This window comes from Pinus tabuliformis, chromosome 5_2 (assembly GCF_031772625.1).
Source record: "Pinus tabuliformis cultivar Carrire ecotype Pingquan chromosome 5_2, CPIR1, whole genome shotgun sequence".
NCBI lineage: Eukaryota > Viridiplantae > Streptophyta > Pinopsida > Pinales > Pinaceae > Pinus > Pinus tabuliformis.
This window is the reverse complement of record NC_142306.1, coordinates 235,517,220-235,537,233: the sequence shown is the minus strand read 5'-3', so window position 1 is coordinate 235,537,233 and position 20,014 is coordinate 235,517,220.

Sequence of the window (20,014 nt, the reverse complement as noted above, 5' to 3'; positions counted from 1 at the left end):
CGTGTATACGCTCCTTGGACAAAGTGAACCAGCATATACCTCTCTTTCTTCATTCTTTGGAGTCTGGTCTATAATCCTTTGTTGTTGACCTGCGGCACTGTGAACTGTCATTTGAGGGAGTTGCCATCAAGGACAACACCTGTATCATAATGCCAACACATCACTCGACTCAGTAGTGCCAACCATATCAACCTCACTCTCATCCAAACTAGCAACAACATAGCATAGCGGAAACAACAATAAAATATGTCTGATTAGCAATGGAATATTGGATATGCTCCCCCTGAGCATCATCATCATGTAATCAATGCCTTCTAGTTTAAGGATACACCTAAAGAACCAAGGGAAGGACTATAAAATATGACATAACACCCATCATCCCATATGGTTTCCCTCATCAATGAGTACTAGATGTCAAGACTCTCTCTCCAACATGACCATGACCAATGATATACCATACAATGTAGTACATTGTTGTATAGTAAGATGCAAGGCTATAAAAGTGACTATGACATGATATACAATAGCCTAAATATGGTTGTAACAAACCATAATGACACCAACTTGTCATGACTCATAACCTTCCTATCACCAACTCATGACAACATGAACTCAATTACATGAACGCTTGATTGCATGGCTTCATAAACAAGAGACATGATTGAAATTGATGAGGTACAATATGAAGCATGTGGTTGTTACATGATCAAAACTTATGACCAAAACATGATCAAAACTTATGCCTCTCCCAAGATATACAAAAATATTCTCCTTGAACAACACTACAAACATTTTGTCCAACAAACAAGATGATGAATGATTAGTAATATAAATCTCATCATGCATAAAACCATCAAAGTGCATAAGATAGAGACATCATCTAGAAGCAAATGAACTGATAGCAGTAGTAACTGATCATCATGAGATATGAAATAGTGAGCAATAATAACATATAACCATGACATATACCGAGCAACATAAAGCTCCAATCTATAGCAATAGCATAAATATATCCCATGAACTTGCAACAACAAAATATGACCATCATCTTACATCATTCATGATGCACCACCCAACACATCAACATGATAGCAGCAATAACATGTCAAACATATGTGCACTATTTGCAGCAAGAAGCAACATATCACATCAATCATCCTAATATATCAGCTCTCTATATCTATACATGGTAGCAACAATAACCATCACATGGAGCATGAACCTCTACAAGATAAGAAAAAACTAATGGTAACAACATTACATCAGCAACCATACTAAAAAATATAAGCATCATGTACCATCAACATACTAGTATTCATGGCATTGACACATCCATAAAATCATCAACTCAAAATTCATGATACAAGCTAACATCATGTCAACTCACATACGCATCATATAATCCATGCATAATCAAAACATAAACATCTGCAATGGATGAGCACATAGCATGAGATGCATAAACAACTCCTCCAAGGAGCCATAATGCCATCTAAAATTAGAAGCATATAAAGTGCTTCCACTAAACATGTGCCATCTCTCCTCCTAATCTCACTTTAGCAAAGATAACAATAATAGCAACAGATAATTAATAGGCATGCATATGGAGCATAAACACCATCAACCTGGAAATAATCAATTGCATGTAACCGATATAAAACTATGGAGAATCATATAAGCCGTATAAACTCAAATAAGTGTTCCTTGACTTATAATAGCTCCTACAATAGCCAAGGTTAGATAAATGTATAATCATGAGAAACATAGTAACCTCCTCCAAACAATCTCATGGACTATGATGCAATAAATAAAACACTAGAAAATAAAAGCATGTGAGATGCTCCCCATGCACATGTTCCATATCTAAATAATCTACTGCAACAAACAACTGTCAATGCTACAAAATCATAACCATTTGCAACATAATTCTCATTCAAACTTTCCCATAAGGCGGAAAATTTAATGATTTTCATTCAATCCATAATGATACCATATACTCCCCCTAAGACCATGCAATCCTCAGTTTTTAGTGGGAGTGATTTTTTGCTTCTTTCTTCTCCATATCTTGTGTGGCTACCCACTAGCATGTGGATACTTTTCTGTTCTTTTCCCTTTTAACAAATCATGAGATGATTTCTTGAATACCTTTGGAGGATTGGTTCTTTGTATCTCATATTTTATCCTCCATAATTTATTTGTCTTCAATGGATGGGATACACCTTTTGTAGGCTTTGATCTACGAGATCTGCAAGTTAATTCCTTGTGGCCAAGGTTACCACACTTGAAACATTCAACATTAGTAAAAAATCTACCTTGTTTTTCATTCCTCAACATCAATCTTTGTTTTCTTACCAATTATTTGCATTCCATTTCTCTATGTCTAAAACTATTGCAAGAAAAGAAATAATTGTAAAATAAACTTTGATACCTTTTATTGCAAATTCTGGGACCATAAAAGCTTGGCTGCTTCCTTTTTTTTCTGAGGTGCTACATGTAGTGACTATTATTTGCATGTATTTGTTGATGGCGCTTTCTAGTCCTTTGCTTGACTTCATTTGTGATATGTTTATGATTCTCTGCTACATGATTGTCTTATGATTTCTCCTCCTTCATTAGGAATTATTCTCCTTCAAAACACAATCCGATTTTGATAAGAGAAGATGTTTCACTGATAAGAATCTCATCCAAAATTCTAATGCTTTTTTCCAATTTTTGATATTAACAATGTAAACTTTGAAACCGGAACTCATATTGTTACACATTTTGTAGAGATAGCAAAAAAGTAACCCGATTTTGAAAAAGGGTGATGCAGAACACGCATGTTTTTTTAGAGTATATTTTTTGGCACTATAAATATTTTTATGTACATTGTGTTTTAGAATGGTAGTGTTTTTTAAGTTGATTTTAAAAAGTGGTAATTCTACACCAGGCCCTTTTTTTAAAAGGATTTTTTTTATTTTTTTTTATTTTCTAATGTATGAAATGTAAAAACTATTTTGTAAATTTAATAACTTTTGAAGTGGTATTTTTCTTCATATTTTCTTGTTTTTATTTTAATTTTAATTTTTTTGTAGTCAGGCTTTTATTGTTTTGCATATTTAAAGAAAAATGTTGATATTTTGAATTTTCAATATTCTACATATTTATACATCGTTAATTAATTTTTCAATCCACATGAAATAATTGTTTCTGAAAAACAATAGTTTTCAACAATTGACATAAAAATAACCATTTTTAACATAAATATAACTAAAAAACTACACGTTTTGATAATTTTTTGCTAGAAATTACATGTCAAAATCACAATTTTTATACGAAAATTTTAACTAAAAATTGTTAAATAATAGGTTTTTTTTTATGAATTTCATGTCAAAATAATAATAATAATCACTTTTTTTCAAAGAATAATGATTAACTTAAAAATTAATGCGAAAATCACATATTACAAATATTGAACGCATAACAACTTTAATTGAGTGTGTATTCTTCTCATAAAATGTCAAAGTCAAAACATTACAAGTATAAATACTTAATAGTTACAAAAAATGAGTTTGATTTCCAGGTATAACTTAAATTTAATCAACAATGTCACGTAATCCAAACTTTTTGTCCTCTGGAGTTTCATCATTGTCTTCTTCTACAATATTTTTTGCTTCATTTTACTCATTTTCCTCTTCTCATGGATCTTTGATGTCTGTGAATCTCGCAATGTATGTCTTTCCAAACATTCTGTGTAATGGTGGTTGGGATTCCTTTGTCTTTTTTGCCACACGTGATTCACTAAAGTCCCCTTTCTTCAACTTAATTTCTTTCATTTCATCTAGAAGAAATTGAAGAGCATTAATTCTTTGCTGAATGAAATTGCACTATATTGGATCTTTTTCAATTGCAATGAAATTTCTTCCTTTTTGAAGGCAACATGCTAGTGTTGTACCTAATTATCAAGCACAAAAGAAATAATGAAGTAAATTAGTACAATGACATATTAATTAAAAAATAACATATTGAAATTCAATTCCATAAAATAAAACTTACCCGAGCCAAAAAATAAATCCAGAACCCAATCTCCTTCATTTGCACATATTTCTATAAGATAGTTAATGAATAATTGTGGTTTTTGATAAATGCTAACTATCTCTCCTTTTGCTTCTTTGTCTTCATATGTTAGTTTTCTCACAACAGCATCATAAGTTAATATTTGGCTATGACTCTTTTCATCTACCCGATTAAAAATCATAGACATATAGCTATCATCTTTTGCCCAACTATCAATATGAATGAACTCATAATCATTTATAAATAGTTGATCTTCACAGTTAAGAAGATTTGTCTTTTGCCTATAACATGGAATAGTAAAATTTCAATTAACTTGTACATAAATTAATTTTTCAACATTAATCAAATATAAATTTTAAACGTCTTACCATGTAAGTTGCATCCTTAAATTTGTTTTCCCCTTGAACATTGACAATACCATTGTCAATTGTGTGTATAAATGAAATTTCACAAATCTCCATAATGGTGATGATATGAATTCTAGAAATCCCGCAACCACTTTACTAAGAGTTTGATAAATATAAGGGTCACTATCATAGTCAATGTTTGGAATATTGAAACCATGGGGAATATCTACAATAACTAGGGCATAATCCCTTTTAGGTATGAGTTTAGCAATGTCTTCACAGTCGCCTTGTATTACTTGATATTGAATAGTGTCTAGCCCATTCCAAATGAAATAAGTAAGAGTTGGATCAAGTCCAACATTCTTAATACGTTGCGTCTTCAGTCTTTCGATCTTTATTTTTTCAATAAAGATTATGAAACTATCTGGTCCTCTATTATCATCCTTCTTCATCTTTTATAAAATAAAAAAATATATGTGTAAGTTATAAATTAAAAATAGTACACAGATGAATAAAAATGAATGTATAAATCAAGATACTTTTTTAAATGTAAGATAAAAAACTTTTAATGTTGATGTAAAACATGAATCTGGATAGTTGCATACAAAATCATCCCAACTATCTTCATTCAACAATTTAACCATTTGTTCTTGAATTTTCATGCAAATTTTGTGACTGCATAGATAAAGTAACAAAAAGTTAATATAATGATATGTATAACAAATACTACCAGGAACAATATGTTTTATTTAAAAGAAAATTATAATCTAGAAATAAATAAAAATAATTCAACAAACTTACTTTTGAAATTCCTCAGACATTTCCTCCAATGAGAATTCCCCTGACCTCACACAAGATAATATTGTTTTGACAATTTTTTCATCTTTCACTCCTTGCATTGCTCTCCAAGGTGTGATAGTCATATCTTCTAGTAGTTGCTTCATTTCAGGACCTGATTTACTGCTGCTACATATCAATGGCTTAGACTTTTTGACCTTCTGGTTTTTAATGCCAATGTTTTCCCACGTGATAAAAATCTCATTAATCAAATCCCACACATCTCCAGTTCTAAATGCCAACTGGAAAATGTTATCAACACCTCTAAATAAATCACTAATTTTGTCGCCTTTTCCACCTTTTAAATTGATTTTCTCTTCAATTTGATAGCCTATTTCCATACAACATTCCCTTCGGAATTCTGTAGTAACATTTATCCTATCCCCACCACATTTTTGTTGAAATTCACTATGGATAAATCTAACCCTTTGGATGAAATTCATAGACATCCTATATTCATTATCTGAATTATGATCCCATGCCACTAACTTTGCTTCTGTATTTGATAAACTAGAATAAATGATACATTTCATTGTTTCAAAACATGGTTTATTAGGATATTCCTCCACCAATTGTCTTTGAGCTTCTACAGAATGGTTCCCCCAAGCACATAATAATTGTATTCAAAACATTTTGACTTATCAAATTCTTCTTTGTTTGGAACTTGAACTGGATCAACAAGAAGCACATAACTAACCACATGAGCATATGGATTGTACCTCATCAATGTCTTCAAGTTGTGAACATGCAGATGATGTTGCTTTCTGACTTGATATTGACATTGTCCTTCACTTTCCTTATAGGTTTGTCTGACATTAAGCTGAAATGTACGACCAACCTCAATTAAGTTTATCTTTGTCAAATTCTGTCGAATGGCATTATGTTTTATTTTGATAATGCGATCCTCTAAATCAGCTCCTGGTGTAATGATTTCTCTGCTTTATTTTGAAGTTTCACTAGGTTCTTAACTGCTGGTAATGACTACATCAAAATCTTCAACTTTACTTTTCTTCTTCATAACATTCTCATCATTAACTATAACAGATTTATTCTTGGGCATTGTTACTTTTGTTTTTTTACGGCTCTTCTCAGTTCCAATGTCATCTTCAGTGATGGCAACATATGCTTCACTGTCAGTTTCAACTTCATCGTCTTAAAAAGTAACTTGTCTACCCTTGCTAGATTTATCCAATAGAGGCCTTTTTTCTGATCCCTTGGATGTAGTTTTGTAGCATCATCAATTACTACATTTTTCTTGTTTTCCATATCTTCTTTTGACACTGAGTAGAAACTATTGACAACTTTCATAATATCATGCTCTATGAAATGAATGCCTCCCAACCTAATTGAACAACTTTCAACAAAAATCTACCAAAGAAAATATCATATGTCAATAAAAACAAAGTTAAAAAATATAGTGAGACAGTTACAAGAACACAAAATACAAATATAAATAACAATACTTACGATATTTTGTTTCATCTAATTTACAATTTGTTTACACAACTTTGTAGATAACTCTCTCGTGTCATGCAATGAATATGATAGCTGGTATTTAATCCTTTCATGTGACTTGGGCGGTTTTGTAAGTATGTAAACAACTTCGATGTCTGGTACTGAACACATATCTATGACTCTTCCCATCACATCATAAATTCCATTAGCATTTGGTATATCAATATATAGATATATATTCACGTTTTGGTTTTCTATTTCTTTCACATACCATATTCTTGATGGAAATTTCACGTCTTTTGAATTCTTCCAGTATAAAATCATCTTCTTATCATCTGAGGCACTTGAAAGATTTGTAGCGATGAGCTCAGGTGGAGTTCGTTCACCAATGTTTTTGAAGATCCACCTTTAAGAGTCTTTGGTCCAGAAATAATCATAGAAATCTTCTTTAATGCCATTTTCCTGAAAAAAGAAACATATAAATCAGTAAATAACAAAAACATATTAACTTAAATTAACAATGAAAATATATCATAAACTTTTAATTTGTATAATCAGATCATTGAAATTAAAAAATATTAATACTAAGAAAATTGCCCGCCACCCCATGGGTGGGCGTGCCATTGGGGTGGCGTGGGGGGAGGCTGTGGCAACAACTTCTACCATTTCTCACCACATTGATCTCTTTCTCCGTCTTCAATCTACTGCTCAGCCTCCCCCCCTGAGGGGTATATTGAAGATGGAGAAGGAGATCAATGTGGGGAGAAATGGTAGAAGTTGTTGCCACAACCTCGCCCCATGCCACCCCAGCGGCCCGCCTGCCTGTGGGGTGGCCACCAGGGTGGCGCGGGGGGCTATCACAGCCTTCCCCCCTGCACCACCCTGGTGGCCCGCCAGGCAGGGTGGCACGAGGGGGGCTGTGGAAACAACTTCTACCGTTTCTCCCCACATTGATCTCCTTCTTCGTCTTCAATCTACTCCTCAGCCTCCCCCTTGAGAATCACCCAACAACCACCCCGCAAGCGGGCGAGGGCCGGGGTGGCCCGAGATAGGGCTGCAGCCCCACCTCGCACCACCCCGGCAGCCTGCTCGCCCGCAGGGTGGCTGTTGGATGATTTTGGGAATCGCCTAATAGCCCACCGTCCGGGCGGGCAGGCCGCTGGGATGGCAACCCGCCCGCCTGTGGGGTGGCTTTTGGGGGATTCCGAGAATCACCCAACCACCTCGCGGGCGGGTGGGCAGGCCATTGGGGTGGTGTGGGGTGGGGTTCCACCGGCCGAGCGAGCAAGCCGCCCCGTGGGGTGGCTTTTTGGCGATTCCGAGAATCACCCAACCACCCCGCGGGCAGGCGAGCGGGCCGCTGGGGCGGCACGGGGTGGGGCTTGCAGCCCCACCCCGCGCCACCCCGGCGGCGGGTGGTTTGGCAATTCGTGGTTGGGCGATTCCCGGAATCGCCCAACCACCATGCGGGTGGGCTACCGGGGTGGCGCGGGGTGGGGCTGTAGCAACCCACCCTGCGCCACCCTGGTGGCCTGCCTGCCTACCCGCAGGGTGGTTGGGCGATTCCAGCAGCCCCACCCCATCCCACCTCGGCGGCCCGCCCACCCACCGGTAGGGTGGTTGGGCGATTCCAGGAATCGCCCAACACCCCCACGAGTGGGCGGGCAAGCCCCCGGGGTGGCGCAGGGTGGGGTTGTGGTGGGTTAGGGTGGGGCTACCACTGGAATTTCCCGACAGCTAACCAGGTGAGCAGGCCGACCGTTGAGGTGGCATGGGGTGGGGCTACAGCAGCTCACCCCATGCCACCCTGGCGGCGCGCCCGTCCGGTGGGCTATTGGGCGATTCCCGGAATCACCCAACAGCCACCCCGCAGGCGGGAGGGCCACCGGGGTGGCATCGGGTGGGGCTATGGCAGCCCACTCCACGCTACCCCGACGGCCTGCCCAGTGGGATGTTGGTCGATTCCCAAAACCACCCAACAGTCACCCTGTAAGCGAGAAGGCTGCCAGGGTAGCACGGGGTGGGACAGGGAATTACCCAACAGCCGACCAGGCGGGCAGCTGGGTGGCACAGGGTGGGGCTGCCATAGCCCCCGCCCGAGCCACCCCGACGCCGGACAGCCTGCTCGGTGCACTGTTAGGAGATTCCAGCGATAGCCCCACCCCGCGCCACCCCGGAGTCACCAAACATCCCCTGGGCGAGCGGGTGGGATGTTGGGGTGGCACAGGGTGGGGTAGGGAATCACCCAACAGCCCACCGGGCAGGGCCACCAGGGTGGCACAGGGTGGGGCTGCCGCAGCCCCATCCCGCACTACCCTGGCGGCTGGCCCGCCCACTCGGTGGGTTGTTAGGTGATTTCGATGGCCGCGCCACCCAGGAGTCGCCCAATAGCCCCTGGGCAGACGGGCGAGCCACCGGGGTGACGCAGGGTGGGGTTGTCGTCGTTAGCTTTACCGGGCCTACTATGTTCACGACGGACATATTAATTAATTTGGCTCACAAAAAGTATTAATCTAAAAAAAAAAATCTACTTCATTAAACTTATTTAATATTAAAATTTTGAAGGAAAAAAAAATTAACTAACCTTTCAATTGCGAGAATTCTTCATTGAATATGTTGTTGATAGCAATGTAGCTGCTCCACAAATTCGCTCCAAGTCTTTCAACGAACTTCAAAAAACCTTGATGTGATGTGAGTAATAGTGATAATGGAATTTATTATATAGGTGAAATTACGGAGATGTTTTACCGTACGGTTAATGTGGGATTAATTTGTTTTAAAAAAATTTAACATGTTAAATTTTTTTATGGCGACAAAGGAAAATATGATAAAGCAAATATTATGGAATTGTTTTCTAGTGGGGTGAATGTGGGATTAATTTGTTTTAGAATGTATTATAGAAATTAAAAAAATCTCAGTTGTTTAGTAAATATTATATACTTTAACTATTAAAATAATTTAGGTAGAAGTTGTAGTTTACAATTTTAACTTTAATGATTTATTTCATAAAAAAAAAAAAATAGTTTACATTTTTCAATAAATTGTAGAATAAAATAATGAAGGGAAATAAATCTAACAAACTTTTTGGAGGGAAATATTTTCGCGAAACTTTTGGAGGGAAACTTTCATTCCTAAGCTATATAATATCTTTAGGATACTCTACATTTGTATCATTCAACATCTTCTATTTGAAAGGGATGGATTGTCTTGATAGTGAAGTTTTGATTTATACAGCATCAACATCTTCATCGCATAACAACTCTATTCATATTGATGAATATAGCATGAATTCTTCCACTTCATGACCCGAATTAGATCAATGAAAAATTATTAGAGTTCGATGACTGTATCAAATCATGACAGACTTTAAAAACTTCTGAACAAGAGCTATCAGGAAGGACCTCTGGACAATGACAGTTTTTAGCCAGCACGGAACAACAATGACCTCGGTTAAAGTGTGCTAACCAAGGCCCATGGAGACCACGCAGTGGCGCAAAACTAGCAGTTAAGAAGCTCAGATCAGAAAATAGAGGTTGTTTCTGATGCACGATTAGCGCAATCGTTAGGCAAAACCCTTCGAAATGTAATAGCCCCAAGTTCTCAGTCACAAAGGAAACCTGAAAACTGTGGGAAAAGCGCTAAACTGAAAGGCGAGACCCGCGCTCCAAAACTAGTGGAATGTCAAAGGCGTTTTGGGCAGTAAGCGAATTTGGTAGGGGAACGAGTGTTTCCATACAATGATTGACACATGTCAGGGAGATGAGAGAGAAAACCACTCTCATCGCGGGCTAATGTCCAAGAAAGTCAATCGTGCGATAAGAGTGATAACCGTAGTATCTGGAGGCCCCAGATCTAACAGCGAAGATTGCGCCCAATGGGGAGACCGGATTTGGCGGAGAAATAAGCTACGGTGAATAAAAGTTTGAAGTCTAATTTGACCACTGAGTTGGTGGATGAATCATTTCACAACGTAACCGAAATAACGAACCATCGAGGAAGAGCTAGCACTTAGTTCGTGAGGGGACAAGTGGCCACCTCCCTGTGAGATGTTACACAGTGGTGATGATGCAGAGGCAGGGAATTCCATGTGGACAGCAACAGGCGATCCGAAGAGGCAAAGGAGGAAGCGAACAGTCAAGGGATGGATTGGATTTAAGCCATGAACAGACAGAGAACAAAAACAAGCGAGAATACAATACAAAAGAGAGGAGAATAGATAGAGAGATAGAGAGACAAAAGTAGAGAATAGAGAGTCGAGGTGACCTACAGAGTTAAGGCAGCATCGAGCAGATAGAACCAAGCTTGAGAGGTTCAAGCAATCCCTGTGAGGGTATCTGTCAAGAACTGAGTACCAAAGTGGACTTATCCCATTAAGACCAGTTGAGGTCGAGACTTAGTAAGGGGGAGTTTTTGCACTCTAGTGGCTTGGGGAATCCGAGAACCACCCTACTAAGCATCATATGTTCCAGGAGACTCAATTTTTTCTCCTCATTGTAAAAACTATATTTAAAGACACAATAAGAAAAGGCCACCACTAAAAGTTGGACTAGAGACGTAGCCTAGGAGGATTGGGTGAAATCCTTATTAAATTTTGTTGTGTTTGGTTTTTCTTGTTGTGTTTCTCTTACTACTTTACAGTGTTTGTGTATTTTGCAATCTTATTGATTTGTTTCCTAAGATAACATAGACACACACTAGCACATGAGTCTATAATACCTTCATTAATTTAATTAACTGAGATCACTCACGAGTGATTTTCAGATCAAGTGGTATTAGAGCACTAGTCCTTTAAGGTTAGACAAGCTTGTGTTGGATTTAGTTGTTGAATGCTAACTAGGTCAAAGCTCAAATTAGGAGAAGGAGAGTTGGTCGAAACTAATCCTGAAATTGGGAGAGTCTATCCTCAGAAGACAATGTCAGAAGAAGGTTTTGTGGGGCTAGACCCTCAATTCATAGATAGCTTCCTAACCATAAGGTCCATGGTAGAGGAAATGTATAAGGATTTTAGAAAACATAAGGATGAAGACTCATCGAGCTCTAAACAAGATAAAAGAGAAGAAGAGCCTTTCCTCCATGACCACTCAAAAGGCAAAGGGAAAGAAGAAAGCTTTCTCACACCTCCTAATAGCCCTGAACATAAAAAGAAGGCATCTTTGATTAAGCTAGATGTTAAATTTGATTTACCTATATATGATGGAGAGTTGAATGCAGAAAAGCTGGACAATTGGATCAGACAAATTGATGTTTATTGCAGAGTGTTGTGTATCGATTTAGACAAGAGCAAGATTCAGCTAGCAAGCCTACACCTTGGAGGCACTGCCTTAGTTTGGTGGGAAGGTAGGACCCAATCTGACATGAAGAGACATGGTAAGACTATTTCTGTCTGGAGTGAACTTTTTTCTGCAATTAAAAAGCAGTTCTATCCATTGGCCTACATGCAGCAAGCCATGATGAGCTGGCAAACTCTTCGACAGTTGAAAGGGCAAAGTGTACAAGGATACACCCAAGAATTTAGGAAGAGAGCATTGATTCTAGGAATCTCATTAGACTCACCTGAGACTCTGTTGAAGTACATCAGTGGTCTACACAGCTACATGAGGCACACTATCCTCATGTTTAATCCCACTAGTATAGATGAGGTATATGTTCAAGCTACTCATCTAGAAGCTAGAGGAAAGAATGGAAATCCAAAAGTTTGGGGATCATCCCAACCCACTGCAAGAAAAAATAAGGAGAAAAGAAATAGAAATGGAAAACAAGGAAAGCTAACACTGCACAGAAGTGCAAGTCTTCATGCACTCACTGTAAGAAGGATGGGCATGATGATGAGCACTGTTGGATTCTGCATCCAGAGCTGAGACCTAAGAATTTTTAGGGCAAGAAGAAGAAGACTGTTGCAGCTATTCAAAAAGAATTGGGGTGAGACTCAAGAGATGAAACAACTATTGCAGCCACAGGTATAAAAGGTAAGAATTCTGAAGCATCTACTAGTAATTCTGCACAATCTACTATTGATGAAGAAAATGAGAGAAAAAGACATGAGATTTTCCATATTCGAGTTATTTCCAAATATCAAAAGATTGATACTTTGTTTGATAATGGCTCACAAGTAAATTTAATTTCTAAAGCAATTGTAAATGTGTTGGGATTACTGACTACACCTCACGAGAAACAATACCCATTAGGATGGTTAAATGATAAAGCACAACTACAAGTGACTAGACAATGCAAACTCAAGTTTTCTTTTGGGTCAGCATTTGGAATCGAATACTTTTTAAGAGCTCATAAGCTCAAGAATAATTATACTCTCATAAACTCAGGGCAGATGAAACGAATGATAAATTCATGCAAACAATTCTTACTAATGGTTGTCGAGGAAAAGAAACCTGATAAAACGAATGTATTTGAAGGCTGTGATGCTAAATAGCAAGTTGATTTAGAAAAATGTGTTTCAAAGTATGATGTCTTGTCTCAAGAACCTGAAGGTCTGCCACCCAAAAAGGAAATAGTGCATGAAATTAATTTGCAACAAGATGCTCCATTACCTAATATTGGAATGTATAGGTTGTCTGCTTTAGAGAATGTTGAAATCAATAAGTAGGTGCAGGAGTTGCTCGAGAAGGGGTTCATCAAACCTAGCACATCACCATGTGGATCTCCAATCGTTTTGGTGAGAAAGAAAGATGGCTCGTGGATAATGTGCATTGATTATCGAGCACTGAATAAGATAACAATCAAAAATCATTATCCCCTTCCTCACATAGATGATCTATTGGATCAATTGAAAGAGGTTGTTTATTTTTCCATGTTAGACTTGCATAGTGGATATCATAAGGTCAGAGTTGCAGAACAAGATGCATGGAAGATTGATTTCAAGACAAAGAAGGGATTGTATGAGTGGTTGGTTATGCCTTTTGGCTTAACTAATTCTCCTACTACTTCCATGAAAATAATGAATGACGTACTCAGACCTTTTCTTGATGATTTTGTTATTGTGTATCTGGATGACATTCTGATATTTAGCAAAACATGGGAAGAACATTTAAAGCACGTTAAGCAGGCACTAGATGTTTTGAAAAGAGAAAAACTTTATGTTAAACTCTTAAAATGTGAATTTGGCAAAACATCTTTGAATTATTTGGGACATATAGTAGGGGATGGTGAATTGAAGATAGATCCCTCTAAGGTGGCAGTCATTGTAAACTAGCCTAAACACAAATCTACTACAGAAGTTAGGAGCTTCTTAGGAGCAGCACAATATTGGAGAAAGTTCATTTCTAACTTTTCCTTAATTGTAGCTCCGTTACATGCTTTGACAAGATTGAACAAGGTGTTTTAATGGGGATGCAAATAGCAGAAAGCCTTCGACACGTTGAAAGAAAAGATTAGTACAACACCAATACTAGCATTGCCTGATCTTCAAAGACCATTTGAGATCCAAACGGATGTTAGTGACTATGCCATGGGAGCAGTGTTGACACAGCACGATAAACCCATATGTTATCATTATGAGACTTTTAATTTTGTAGTAGTTAACTATCCTACATATGATAAAGAATTGTATGCATTAGTACAAAGTGTGAAAAAGTGGAAACATTACTTAATGGGCAAAGAGACAGTAATACATATTGATCATCAACCACTTCAATATCTACCCTCCAAAACTAAGTTTCAGCAATCAAAACACTATAGATGGATGGGTTTTCTACAATAGTTTCATTTAGTCATCAGATATAAAAAGGGCATACACAACAAAGTTGCAAACATGTTATCTAGATCCATTATAAATGCATCTACTATAATTAAGCATAATTCTATGTTACATGAGAGCTACATTGAACAATATGATCAAGATATAGACTTTAAAGATGTATATGAAACTTTGAGTCAAGGCAAACAAATAGAAGAATTGGATTATCATGTAAAGGGCCAACTCTTATATCATTGTGGGAAGTTATGCATTCCACAAACTAAAAGAGTAAAGATAATTTGAGAAGCACACACTTCTCTAATATCAGGTCACTTTGGGGTAAGTAAAACAGTTGCACAACTGCAAAGATTTTGTTATTGGCCAAAAATGAATGAGACAGTTTCTAGATATGTAAGATGGTGTACTATGTGTGCTAAAAGCAAGCCCAACAACAGAAAACTAGGCTTGTACACTCCATTACCAGTACCTTCTCATCCTTGGGAAAGTGTTTCCATGGATTTTGTTGGAGGACTGCCTAAATCTAGGAAAGGTCATGATTATCTGTATGTTGTTGTGGATAGATTCAGCAAAATGTGTATTTTGATACCTTGTAGTAAACAGATTACAGCTGAACAAACTACAAAACTCTTCTTTCAACATGTATGGGTTCATTTTGGATTACCCACTTCCATTGTATCTGATTGAGACACCTGATTTGTGGGGAAGTTTTGGAAACCAGCTCAAGAAAAGATAAAAAGGATAGATCAACGCCTTATAATTCAGCCTCTTCGAGGGGGGAACCTCCTTTACATTACATAAATGAACAATTCTTCGATGATACAAATGAAAATACCTCCTTTCTATATATAGGAGTCTAAGGGGTCATAACATAATCAGAGCCTACATAACAATAATAATGTAAGGGCACAATAATAACAATAGTGGGCTTCTATGTGGCACAATAGTAACAATATGGGCACTACATGGGTACATCAATATAATAAGTGGGTTGTACTAATAACAATAAGGGGTTACACTAGTAGTATAGGGGCCTAACATGCCCCTCTCCTTCAAAAAGTGTTGTCCTCAACGCTTGAGTAGTTCTTGATGCTTCTGTATAAAATTCTTTTCCTCCCATGTGGAATCCTTGGCTAGTAAGTTCTTCCACTTGATGAGATACTCGGAAATTGATTGACTTCGTAGCTATCAGGTTCTTGTTTCTGTGACTGCTCCAGGTTCCAATATGATTTTTCCTTCCTCTTCAATTTCTAGCAATATTATTTGAATTGGGATCTTTTGCAATTTTTGAATAAGTGGCCATACTTGTTCATCCTTCTTCCATTCATCCCTTTCTTCGTTTATCTAATCTGGTTGGATAACAGAAATAGCACAAAACAATGCTTCCACATCCTCATCCTTGAAGAGTCTTCCCATTTGGTAAGGTCGCCATTTTTTAAGTGCATGTAGTATTACCAACATTTCCTCTCATAAATAGCTTGCTTGAAATGTAGCGGTAAAAATACCCAATCACCTACATCAAAACATTTTTCACTACGATGTTGATCTACCTGTTGTTTCGTTTAATTTTGCATTGAAGTGGCATTATCCTTTAAAAGTTGGAGAACTTGTTGTTGATGCTCGATGTGATCTTTCTCTGCTTGAACCTTTTTCTTCTTCATATGTCATTCTATCTCTAGAGTTTTAGGAGTGGTAATTTCGACCAATGAATTACAAGATATGGTTGGATTCATTTCTTCTTTCTCAATGTGATCTTTCACTTCTTGCACCTTTTTCTTCTTGATATTTCCTTCTATCTTAACAGTTTGAGGAGTGGTAATTCTTGCCAATGCCTTACAAGATATGGTCTGATTCATTTCTTCTTTCTCTGGGGTGGGGTCCTGGCATATATCCTCTTCTTTTGATGTTTCTTGATCCTTTTCTTCCTCCTCTTCATATTCTATGTAAAATAATTTCTACTCAGCACACTTATGACCTTTAGTGCATTTGCTATCACAACTGTAACAAAGCCATTTTTCTCTTTTTTCTTCCAATTTTTGTGGTGTAACCCGTGTAGGTTGTGGAAGGCTAGGAGAAACAACACTTCCATCTTTATAGTTATGAGGGGTATGCTTCCTGGTTTCCATAATTTTTCTTTCCACTATGTCACAAAGCCCTTTTACTCTTTCCAATTGTTGTGGTGTTGCTCTAAAGAAGGTGTTTCTCTTTGTATCCTCATAATGTGCTATCATTTCCTCCGTGAAAATTGACCATGTAATAAGTTGTTTACGAGAACAAAGCCCTTCATACCATAAAAATTGATCTGGTTCTAAATATGAAGATGCAATACATACCTTTTGTAACAGTGCTACACCATGTAGATCAAAATATTGCTCCATCTGAAGTATCCAATTTACCGGATCCTTTCCATCAAACTTCCTCATCTTTCTTTTTCTTGATTTTAGGAGCTCGATCTTGAAACAACTGTAACTTTGTACTTTCAGATCTTTAAGATCTAAAATTGCAACTTGTAGTATTCCTCTGTGCCCTCTTTCTAATGCCACCAGTCTGATCCAAATTGGATTCTCCAAGAAAGAGTTATGCACAATATCCCAAGATGACCTGATTATAGACTAGTTCAGTAGAGCGAATTGTACGATGTGCCACGAGTCACTATTTCAAGATTTGGATCTAAAAGAGATTCACAAGAAACTACAGTCTGTCCTCTTTCTATAACTTCTTACAAAATTTCAATCCGATCCCCAAAGAGAATGTTATGACTATTTTCCCCAGGTCACCTGTTTGGAGTGTAATTCAGAAGTCTACAAAAATACCAACTTCCTCAGATCATATCTCCGCAAATATAGCATGAACAGCTCTGAAATTTGGAACCGAGGTTCAGCACGATTTCTTCTCAAATGGGTTTTTTTTTCAACTTCTGAAACATCGCAAAAAAAAACGTTATAGCGAAAATGCCACAATGACCTGTTTGGAGCAGCGAAACCCTTGAATCCAAAGCTTTGATACCAAATGTTATGAAACCGGTTCAAGAAAAGATAAAAAAAGATAGATCAATGCCTTAGAATTCAGCCTCTTCGAGGGGACAACCTCCTTTACATTACATAAATGAACATTTCTTCGATGATACAAATGAAAAGACCTCCTTTTTATATATAGGAGTCTAAGGGGTCATAACATAATCAGAGCTGACATAACAATAATAATGTAAGGGCACAATAATAACAATAGTGGGCTTCTATGTGGCACAATAGTAAAAATATGGGCACTACATGGGTACATCAATAAAATAAGTGGGTTGTACTAATAACAATAAGGGGTTACACTAGTAGTATAGGGGCCTAACATCAATTCTGTGGGAACTAATGGACACCAAAATGAAGAAAAGCACAGCTTTCCATCCACAAATTGATGGCTAGACCGAAGTAGTCAACAGGACGGTGATCCAGTTGCTCAGAGGATATTGCAGTAAGCATCCTAAGCTTTGGGATGAACATTTTTGTTATGTGCAACATGCATACAACTGAGCAAAACATTCTTCTACGCGGAGATCTCCTTTTGAGACCTGTTTTGGGTTCACACCAAGGTATCCTTTGGATTTTGTCTTTGGTAAGGACACAATAGTTGAGGGACACAGTTATGTGGACATGGAAACTAGGTTCATTGAAAAAATCCAAGAGATTCACCAGGCGGTACAGGAATAGCTGGAAAAGAGCTTAGCCAAATACAAGGCTGTTGGGACTCAGAATTGACCTATTTTTGACCTTATCTTTTGCCGTATTATTATCCTTTTGCAGTCATAAGTTGAAAGCTTTTATTTTATAATGACATATTGACCCCAAGGTATGAAGTAACCTCCCGCATATCTATGTTTAATTGTTTATTTCATATTCGTGAATATCTTTATACTTATCCTTGGAAACGCTGACTAAATTGTCAAGTAATTTCCTTAAGCTTGCAGGAATTATAATGTATAGTTGCTGTAACACCAAAAACAGCAACTACGCAGTTGCTGTAACACCAGAAACAGCAACTACGCAGTTGCTGCAACACCAGAAGCAGCAACTCCATAGTTGCTACAGTCAGCAACAGCAATCACCTAAATCAAGCTATTTTGTAACAGCCGCGAATAACAGATGGCAACTATTTAAAGAACCTTGACGTGGCATAATCAAGTGGAGGTCTAAAGCAAGAAGAACACAGTCAGCATGGCCTAAATCAGGAACAGCATGGGGAAATGGCAAAGGAATATGAATATCCCGAGAAGACGGTCGAAGTCAGTTACCGTTGTGTAACAGCCAGAGCTCAAGAAAGAACGTATTATCATACTGTTGTAACAGCGATCTGAATTGCTTATTTTTGATAACATGGGTTAACTGAATGGGTTGTAATACTTTATTGTAATAGATGTCTCCTCTATAAAGAGGAGACATCTACATGAAAAGGGGATTAGTCGATGTCTATGGTCAGTCTGTAAGAAGAGATATTGAGAACATCAGCAAGTCTAAACTTTATTGTATCTAAATCTTTTTGGCAGATGAATATAAAATTGTTTTGAGCATTTAATCTAGTCTTCGTTTTCCTGGGGAATCTTGTGAGAGGGACTGGGCCCACTTCCTCACAAGATTCACCCATTTACTTTCTTGTCAAGTGTGTAAGTGTGCAATAGTTTATTTCTGGTACTCTGCTTGGATTTGATAGCATTACCTCCGGTATTCTCTGTTTTGCTAGTACTCTGTTTCATTAATCATTTGAGTTTGTTTCTCACCGGTGAATGAGAGTGCAGTGTGCATTAGTAAATCTGATTACAGGGGCAGCTGCTGAACGTCCCCACCTGGAGGATAGGGTCCTGATCCTCTGCCAACAGAGCATCCATCATTTTGCTTTCCAGATTTGTAGTTTTAATTAATTGTTTTTATTTTAACAAGTACTGTAATGACATAGTGTAAGAATCACGTATACTACAGCTTTTCAATGCTTTTATATTTTGAGTACATACAGTACGCAGTAGCCTTTGGAATAAAAATACTTTCCCTGGTTGACAATTAATGTGGTACTTGAATGTTTAATTCATAAACAATTCAACTAGCCAACATTTTGGCGCCGTTGCCGGGGAAGGAACCTAAAGAATTCTAAAAGCATTAATGGTTTCTTTGTGAAAATAACAGGTGTATGAGAGGACGCAAGAAACCTAATTTTACAGGCGGCAAGGGAGGAAGGAAGACTTACATCGACGAAATCATCTCTAAGGCCGAATCATCACAGAGGACAAGTTCCCGGAGACCTCAGATCCAATACTCCTCACAAACAGACCAACAGACGGAGGAAGTAATAGGACCTGAAAGGAAGCTGGAAGCACCAGAGTACATTGAGGAACCGGTAGAGGAACCTGAAGAAACAGAAGACACAGAAGATAAAGCAAGTGATTCAGGGAAAAGACCGATGGAGGATAACAGAACATAAGGGACAGGGGAAAACTCGCTCTCTACCCTGGAATTCCCTATTGGGGAGCTCCCGAGAGCGACGACCCCCATGAAAAATATTCCACTCTCGACATTACCCAATTTTCATGGGTTATCCTCCAAAGACCCGGACGAATTCCTCTTTGAATTCG